Source organism: Balaenoptera physalus (genome assembly GCF_965194825.1).
Source record: "Balaenoptera physalus genome assembly, chromosome: X".
In the NCBI taxonomy this organism is placed as follows: domain Eukaryota; kingdom Metazoa; phylum Chordata; class Mammalia; order Artiodactyla; family Balaenopteridae; genus Balaenoptera; species Balaenoptera physalus.
This window is the reverse complement of record NC_138903.1, coordinates 94,186,028-94,195,711: the sequence shown is the minus strand read 5'-3', so window position 1 is coordinate 94,195,711 and position 9,684 is coordinate 94,186,028. Positions and strand designations below refer to the sequence as shown.

Below are 9,684 nucleotides of genomic sequence, written 5' to 3'. Positions count from 1 at the left end.
CACTTATTTATACATTCACGGCAGAGGACTGTTCCTTTAAATAATGTTATTTCTTGTCCATTTTGGATTTTATGTGAATGTAATTATGCTAGATGTATTATTACTTGCCTTACTCTTTCTCCCCCCCCCCAATTTTGTGTTTGTGAGATTTATCCATGTTGATGTGTGCAACCGTAGTAATCAGTTTTCATTGCCGTATAGTTTATCCATCGTATGAAAATTCCACAGGGTGTCTATTTCCTGTTGATGGACATGTGGGTTGTTTCCAGTTTTATGCTTTTGCAAATTATCTTGCGACGAATTTTCTCATTCATATCCCCCTATGCCCACATGCAAGAGTTTCTGTAGTTTCTCAGTTGAGGGCAATTTTACGCACTGACCCCTCCGCCCCAACCAGGGTGACATTTGATAACGTCTGGAAACATTTTGGTTGTCATAACTGAGGGTGTGCTACTGGCATCTAGTGGGTGGAGGCCAAGGATACTGCTAAACATCCTACAATGCACAGGACAGTCCTCTACAACCCAGAATTGTCTTTCCAAAATGTCAACAGCTGAGTCACCCTGATCTAGAGTATAGGCCTAGACATGAAACTTCTGGGTCGTAGGGTCTGCCCAAGTTCAACCTTACTGGTAACACCAGTTATCTTTCAAAACAGTTGTACTAGTTCATCCTCCCAACAGCAGAGGATGAGATTTCTATTGGCTCCACATTCTTGCCAACTCTTAGTATCATTACCTCCATTACTTCTTGCCTGAACTTTGCCCTAGTCTCCTAACCTTCTCCTACCTCCATGTCTTTCCCCACAGATACATGCTTCATATACTTGCTAAGTTAACCTTCCTAAAACCCAACTCTGGCCATGCCAAATTCCTGTAAGAAAATTTTGATGACTCTACTGCATACACAATAAACTTGGCATTTAAGACGCACACAAAAGGGCCCACTAGCTCTGTAGACCTAGTAATACCAACTTATTAGGTGGTATTCAAATAAGCCGTGCCCTTTCTCTGCTCTCTGCAGCATGTGTGTTGTTGAACACTTACCCTTTCTTAAGTCAGTTCTACATTCATTTCTAGGTCCCTTAATTCAGCCAGTTATTAAATCTTTCAAATTTACTGAGGATTTGTCTTTCTCTGTCTCACTTGTTTCCCTTAACATAATACCCTGCAAGTCCATCCATGTTGCTGCCGATGGCAAAATTCTTTTTTTATGGCTGATTAGTATTCCTTTGTATATATACATCACATCTTCTTTGTCCATTCATCTGTTGATGGACACAGATTGCCTCCATACACTGGCAATTATAAATGACCATGCTATGAACATTGGGGTGCATGCATCTTTTTGAATTCGTGTTTTTCTTTTTTACAGATACATGCTCAGGAGTGGAATTGCTGGGTCGTATGGTAGATCTATTTTTAGTTTTCCGAGAAATATCCATACTGTTTTCCACAGTGGCTGCACCAATTTACAGTCCCACCAACAGTGTAGGATGGTTCCCTTTTCTCCACGTCCTCTCCAAAATTTGTTACATGTGTCCTTTTGTGAGGTGATGTCTCACTGTGGTTTTGATTTGCATTTCCCTGATGATTAGTGATGTTGAACATGTGTGCATGTGCCCATTGGCCATCTGCGTTTCCCCAGAGACAGGAGTGGAGACTTCATTATTAAGGCTACAAGAAGCCATCAAGGGGGTCTAATCTGGGATGTAATTTGTGTTTTAGAAATGTCACTCTGAAAGCAATGTGAAGAAAGGTCAGAGAGGAGGAAGAATGCCGTGTTCATTATAGGAGTGATTTATGTGAGAGATGCTGACGTTCTAGACTAAGGTAGGGGTATTGAAAGCACATGAAGAAGTGTGTAGAACTGAAAGGCAACAGTTGATTGGCTATGGGTGATAACTGGATGTGGAGATACGGAAGGTGTTGTAAGCGTAGAAGAATAAGCGGTGGTAGATGTATTGACAACTTAGTATGCCTGAGTGTGAGCAGGAAAAGAAGGAAAAGAGGAGAAACCCCAGGGAATTCCCTGGTGGTCCAGTGGTTAGGACTCGACAGTGGCCCGTGGCCCGGGTTCGATCCCTGTTCTGGGAACTAAGATCCCAGCAAGCTGCGCGGCACGGCCAGAAAAAAAAAAAAAAAAAAGAAACCCGAAACCAAATCAATGGTGACAGGAGGGAGAGGTAGAAGAGGGAGAGTGCAGATGGGCAAAAACTAGAGAGGCCAAGGAATAGGAGGGCTCAGTGAGATAAAAGAACACGTGTAGAGAGAGTAGAAGAATGAGAGAGCAGCATGGCTAGGCGCTTGCGGTCCAAGACTGGGATATTTTCATTTTAGAAGTGAGAGGTAGAGTAGTTTAGGGTAAAGAATAAAGCAAAGTGTGTCCCCACCCCTCCCCGCCCATATACACTGCAGATGCTTGGACAAAATGATCGGAAATGACCTTTTCATTTTTGACAAGCAAGTATTGTCTCTACGAGGATGCCTGAGTGACCAGAGACAAGGGGTGCAGGATTAAGAGCAGTAGGGCTGGGCTCAGCTGACCCACTGCTGTTGTGATGGTTAGTTATAGAGGGATCCCCCACGTAAGTATGTGGCTTAGTTCTATGTGGCTCCGCCCCGTAAGTGAGAAGAAAGCACTTACTGCAATAGAAGGAAAAAGAGGGGGAAAGGAGAGGGGAAACGAAGGTGTGAAGATGCTCTGCTGGTGAAGAGAAGGAAGGAAATCAAGAGAAACATTTAAAAAACGTGTGATTCTAAAATGGTTAAAAAGAAAAAGTGGGGTGCTTGAGAAGGGGTCGAGGTGGGGTAAAGAGTTCAGTTTTTAGCTGTACAAAACACTCAGCCACCCCAGGAAGTTCCATGCAACTAGAGCTTTGCAATACGCTGGGCACAAGCAGTCCCAGCTCTTCTCACCAAATACTGAAGGAAAGGGGAAGGGGGAGAATGTTTGTTTGAATATTCTAGTTGACCAAGAGTGAACCTGAAATCCATTTTGATTTCAACACTTTTAAATGGCATGCCTCACGAGGTCCAGCGCTGGTGAACATGACTGAGGTTTATCTGTTCATTGCCCATCTGGCTTATGTGCTCTGAAGAAGCCTCTTTCTGACCTTGCTTCATCAAGGTACCAAGATGGGAAGGACGAAGGGTAGTGAATGAGTGGAAGCATTTCCTCTTGCTCTGAGATATTTCTATTCTCTGTGGCAACGTTCAGGGTAGCGGAAAGAAGAGAAGGCCTCTAGCAAAAATGTAAGGCATTTTTCCCCCACATGCTGGGGCCAGAATGCTGGAGCATTACAGTGGCCTGCTCTCCGGGGGCTCACTGCCTTGAAGATCCGATACACTGACCTTTGCCTTCTTTTCCCCTTCAATGCTGTCAGCCAAGAACCCTCACTTCAACTGTGCATCCCTTAGCTATGGGAGGGGGGCTCCCGGAGCCCAATTTCTGTCCTGATGACGGGCCAGAGCCGGGCCACGAAATGCACAGGTTGAACCTCCTCTATCCCTTCCAGAGGACAGGCGCTCTGGTTCACTGGAGGCCCGAGGGTCTGGGAATGACCACCAGTCAACTATGTCCTGATTCCTCAAAGGTGTCCAGATCTTTCAAACTGCAGATTCAGCCCGGGCGGTCAAATTACTCCTTTCACCACAAAAAGCAAACTCTTGGGCATACGCTGTTTCAGGTGAAAAGCACATTTTGCGTTTTTGCGGAGGGGAGGCGCAGGGCGGGGTGCCCCACGCCGCCGACCCCCCGGCCCAGCTCTCCAGCTGCCAGGGAGCTGGAGCTGGGGCTGACCAAGGAATGACTGCGGACGCCAGAAGGAGCAGAGGGCTGGGCGGCGCACGGGCTGTGGTAGGAGGCGGGACCGCGCATCTCGTTCAATGGGTCCCGGCGCCTGCCGGATTGGCTAAGCTCGCTTGCCGTCGGGGTGGGCGGAGCCAGTTGTGCGCCGGGCTTGGGGCCCGCCCAGCGGCAGCCGGACGTGCTTCAGACCCCGCGCTCTGGGGCAGCGGCTGGGTGCGTGGTCCGGTTGCTGCGTGGAGTGAAGCTGCTGGGCTGCTGCTCTTCTTGCCGCTCCCTTGCTCAGGGCCGCTGGTCGACCCCCACCCTCCCCACTCCCCTTGGCCTCGATGTTCTCACCTTACAGGTGGCTCTTGGCCGAAGCACGAGGTCCGCGCCCCGCTCCTCTTGGTTATCCCGCTCCCCCCCGTCGTCTCTCTTCCTCCCGGTCCGCAGCGGTCTCCAGGGTTCTCCGAAGGTCGGAGCTATGGCGTCCCGACATGCGGCGGGCCGCTGTGCTCCTGCTGCTCATCAGGACCCGGCCCTTGGAGGGCGACGACCCGAAACCCAGCTGGAAATTCCGCTTTGATTTCTAAGCTCTCCTCGTCTGATGTTCCTGACGTCGTTCTGGACTTCTTCGATTGGTAAGCGGGGTCGCCAGGCTGCCATGAGCTGGGAGGGCGGTGGGTGAGTGGGCGACCTCTTAGCAGGAGACGGCTGGAGCCGATGTGGGCCTGCGCTTTTGAACCGCTGCCCACGCGCGCTGCCTGCTGGCCAGTCCCTAGAGGAGTTGGTGGTGGGGATGGGGACGACCAGCTGCGATGGAGCCCCCTTGCTTCAGCCCCTCTGTTGCTGTGGTGCCTAATAGCGCTGAAGTGGCGGGGTTCGGGGAACTACCGCCCCCGGGTCCACCCCTCCATCTCCAGGGACTGAGTTCTCCTCAGCCAGGTATACTGGCCCCTGTGTGTGAGTGCGCGGGGAGGGGGTGATGGTGCGGTGAGGGCTAAAGGCAGTATTGTGTGCTGAGTTGACGGCTGGTAAAACTGGGAGGGCCTCGACCGGCCTAATCCCAGATTCCGCTCCCCACTCTGCTCCGCCAGATAGGGTCCTCTAGCAACAACGCTTCTTATTAAATGCACCAGATGCATTCCTGCTTATTATCCCTGAATAGTGTTTCCTTGTCAGCCAGCAGAACGATTCAAGCAAGCCAATCACATCCTTGCTTAGGAACCAGGGGGTACCTCACCCTCGTGATACTGCAAAGCCCGCTTCCCACAGACCCTTCTGGTTCACGCTGTTCCAGAATGCAACCCCCATGTGTCCTGCATGGCCTGCGATGTCCTCCTCTCCTGGGCTGCCCAAGAGGTGGGTCACTGGGCCTCCGACCCTGTCCCCATAACCACCCAGAAGGTCTGGACCACTCATGATTAGATGGAGATAAAACCCACAGCTGTAAATTTGCACTGCTAGAAATCTAAAATATTCTGAGGGAATTTGTACAGAGAGAAAAGACAAAATAATAATAATAATAATTCCATGCAGCGCAAGTGGCAGCACCCTAGCAGAAGATGTTTTCAGTCCACCCACCTCTGGCTTGGGGGCCCAGCAATCTTCTGCTGTGCCACTCTGTTGCCTATGCCTGTGTTGCAGTGAAAATCCTGATCATCCTAATGATAGGGAAGAGCAACCATGGCACTTTTGTGACACGGTGATGAAATTAAACCCAGCTTAAGCCAGAGTCCTTAAAACTTATTAAGCAACCATTGCCACAGGAGAGGCCCCTAACCCTTATGAAACTGATTTGATGCTGTCTGAAGGAAGAAATCTATAAATATGAGCAGATTAGGCAGGACACCCCCCCCACCCGCACACACACACACACACAAACTATATCCAGTGACAAACAAACAAGCAAATGGAATCAGAAAGAAAGAAATCAAAAAACTTGGATACAGAGGGAGGAAAGAATGTAAATTGATACAGCGGTCCAGAATTTAATCCAGTTGGAAATCTAGAATTTGCTAAAAGAATTTATATCCCGGATTTCCCTGGTGGCCCAGTGGTTAAGAATCTGCCTGCCAATACAGGGGACAGAGGTTCGAGCCCTGGTCCGGGAAGATCCCACATGCCGCGGAGCAACTAAGCCCGTGCGCCGCAACTACTAAGCCTGTGCTCTAGAGCACATGAGCCACAACTGATGAGCCCATGTGCCACAACTACTGAAGCCTGCACGCCTAGAGCCCGTGCTCTGCAACAAGAGAAGCCACCGCAACGAGAAGCCCGTGCACCACAATAAAGAGTAGCCCCCACTCGCCGCAACTAGAGGAAGCCCGCGCAGCAACGAACGCGATGCAGCCAAAAGTAAATAAATCAATTTATTTTAAAAAAAAGAATTTATACCCTGGTGAGGTATTTATACCCTTTGTCCTTGGCAGACAACTGTCTTCTCACTGTGTCCTCACATGGCCTTTTCTTTGTTCAGTGTGGGGAGAGGGCGAGCTCTGTGGCGTCTGTTGCTCTTCTTATAAGGATACCCCCCTATTGGATTAGAGCTTCAAGCTTATGACCTCGTTTAACCTTGAAGGCCATATCTCCAAATATAGCCACATTCGGGGTTACGGCTTCAACATACGAATTTTGGGGGAACAGAATTCAGTCCATAACATTTTTTTATTTTACTTTTGGCTGTGTTGGGTCTTCGTTGCTGCGCGCGGGCTTTCTCTACTTGGGGCGAATGGGGGCTATTCTTCGTTGAGGTACACTGGCTTCTCACCGCAGTGGCTTCTCTTGTTATGGAGCACGGGCTCTAGGTGCGCGGGCTTCAGTAGTTGTGCCATGCGGGCTCAGTAGTTGTGGCTCGCGGGCTCTAGATCCCAGGCTCAGTAGTTGTGGCGCACGGGCTTAGTTGCTCCACAGCATGTGAGATCTTCCGGGACCAGGGCTCGAATCCATTTCCACTGCATTGGCAGGCGGGTTCTTAACCACTGCGCCAACACGGAAGTCCCAGTCCATATCATTATTTATTTATTTTTTTACCAACATGTTTACTGGAGTATAATTGCTTTACACTGGTGTGTTACTTTCTGCTTTATTACAAAGTGAATCAGGTATACATATACATATATCCCCATATCTCTTTCCTGTTACATCTCTCTCCCTCCCACCCTCCCTATTCCTTTGTATATATACATCACATCTGTCCAGGGCAGCTATGTCCTCTTGAATTGTCTCAGCATGAGCCATCACTGCCTGGAAAGAGGACTTACACTTTTCACGAGCGCCCCCTGAGGAACAACTTGGTCGACTCAGGACTAAATTCAGCCTCCTCGAGACTTGGCAAATCACCACGCTGCATGCCATCTGTCGCCTGTTAAGCCCATCCCAACATCCCCAGCTGTTGGAGGCTAATGGCTTTCCTTTAAGAGTTTGCCCAGGATCACTATGAGGCCTAACGTAGGGTGGGCAGCATTCTAAGAAATAAAAATCCACATCAACAAAGTATCTACCTACTTACCTACCTATCTATCTCCAAGGCCTCCTCTGGGACCATTCCTGGCTTCTGCACTAATTGCGTGAGATCCTTCAGTAGGGACACCATTTTCGCATCCCATGTTATGGCAGTCAATTGATTAATTACATTCCCTGCTGGGTGGAGCTCACTGTCCAGCAGATTCTATACAGCCAGAGAGCCCTTTTTTCATTTGGCTCTTAGGCTACGTCCCTAAGGAGAGACTGGGTCTCAGGGATGGGTGAGAGAAAGGATATGTTTCCTCCTCCAACTGAGAACACACCTCACCTCCTTAGCCCTCCTACTTTGTCTTTTCTGTCAATAATTTATTACTTTGTGAGTGGTTACCAACAAAACAGAGGATAAATAACTGTCAGGATGGTATTGCACTGCCTTTCCTTCTAGAGGGCACCAGACCTCTTTTCCCAGGGTTCTCCAATTTGTCTCGACTTCCAAAGGCGTTAAGGCTCCAAGCAAAAACAACAGTGAACAGAGCCCGACACGTCTTGCGGTTTGGAGCGTGTGTTCATTAAGACAGCCACCTCCAGGACTTCCCTGGCGGTCCAGTGGTTAAGGCTCTGCGCTTCCACTGCAGTGGGCACGGGTTCGATCCCTGGTCAGGGAACTGATATCCCACATGCCGTGCAGCCAAAAAAACAAACAAAACAAAAAAGACAGCCACCTCCTTCAAGTCCTGGGAGCAGCTGGAATATTAACTTCCGTGCAGTCAGTCATTTTAAGTAATGCTTTAGCCCACATCCTTTGGGGAAGGGACTAGAAAGATGCCATCTGCCACAGCAGGTCAGAGTGACACAGCGGCAGAGACAGGCTAGCTGTTTACAAAGATGTCCTAAGAGACCAGCCTCGGCCTGACGCCTCTGACTTACTGACTCATTTCCCTGCCATAGCCACGCCCCGGCCATGAGGATGTCCTCTCACCTCAGAGCACCCCAGATCACCAGCCCAGCTACAGGGAGCCTGTTATGGGATCAGAGGTAGCCCACTCTTGGTCCAGAGGCCCGCACCCCTCCCCTTTTCCTATGTGGGCCCACAGGTCTTACAACGTCTAGTACCTGCCTAGTGAGGGACCCAGCTGGGTGGGCTGATCTTTCGTGGGGAGCCCAGTGCCTCTGATCCCAAAAACTCAGTTACAATGGCATGGGTTGGCTCAAATACTGCTGCTGCTGCTTGATCAGGCTAATGACACCCAGGGAGACACCATAAATACAGATAAAGTGTAATACAGCACAGAGCAACGCCATGCCAAAGTGACATGGGGGAGTTCCACATTTTGAGTCCCAACCACTTAAGACTGTCCAGGATTGTTCTGCCAATGGATAGTCCTCCTGACTGGGTGGACCCTACATTGATTTCTTGACTATCACCCAAATCCTCCACTTTCCTCATCAACACAAGTAATGAGTGCGAGGGATTTAGGGGCTGATCAAAGATTAAAGTATCACCAGAAAGTGGCAGTAGCACAAGATGACCTTTATCTGGAGGAAGCTTTCACAGCTTTGCATGCACGGGAAGTGTCTTAACAACAGGAGAACTTCCAGAGGCTACCGTGTGGGAGCACCACTCAGGAAAGAAAAGCAGGGGAAATGCCAGGGAAGAGCAGGCTCAGAGAGAGGACTAGTGTGTTTGGGTGATACCACTCAGTAGCATGATGGGGAGCCTCTGGATCGGAGAGTACCAAAGGCCAGCAGTGGTGTGGGGTCTCAGTGGTGTGGGGTCTTTCGTAACTACAGGCTTGATCTTATCTATAGCTAACAGGCGTTGGCTGCAGTTCTGCATGGCATGCAAAGCACTCAAGCTCTGGATGGATTAAAATCTACTTACTTGGAATATATTCAAAGCAAATGAATGTGTAAAATTTGAGTTTGGTGCGGCCGGGCTTCTGAGCTAATGGGTTCCAGCCTGCTTGGAAGAAGGAAAGAGAGGCCATCTTTGGCTACTTTACATAACAATGTCCGTGTTGGAGAATGAATGGGTGAGCCTTTTCAAGTACAGTATGAGTGTGTTAATAGGAATTTATTTGTGTGATTAAGTAAATGTTTGTGCATCTTCATATGCAGGAGTGAACAGGTGACCATGTGCATGGATATGAGCATGTTTGTGTGTGTGAGTGAAAATGTACGCATGTTTATTTGCCTGATATTTTTTTGGGGGGGTGGGGGGGGCATGCTGCACGGCTTGCAGGATGTCAGTTCCCCGTCCAGGGACCGACCCCAGGCCACGGCAGTGAAAGTGCCGAGTCCTAACCACTACACCGCCAGGGAATTCCCGTGTCTGACATTTTAAAAGTACATCTGACCCTTAAACAACAGGGGATTGAATAGCGCAGATCCACGTATATGCAGATTTTTTCAACAGCAAATACCACCGTA

The 9,684-nt window shown here is 49.3% G+C and overlaps 1 long non-coding RNA gene across 2 annotated transcripts; it reads left to right on the top strand.

The window, feature by feature from the left end:
* Positions 1-2,882: 2,882 nt before the first annotated feature.
* Positions 2,883-5,760, top strand: LOC309652431. 2 transcript variants are annotated; one of them, XR_014258703.1, is made up of 2 exons: positions 2,883-4,430; positions 4,972-5,760. It is a non-coding gene; the product is annotated as an uncharacterized lncRNA (long non-coding RNA). The 2 variants fall into 2 exon arrangements; XR_014258704.1 differs by having other exon boundaries at positions 4,958-5,760.
* Positions 5,761-9,684: the final 3,924 nt, after the last annotated feature.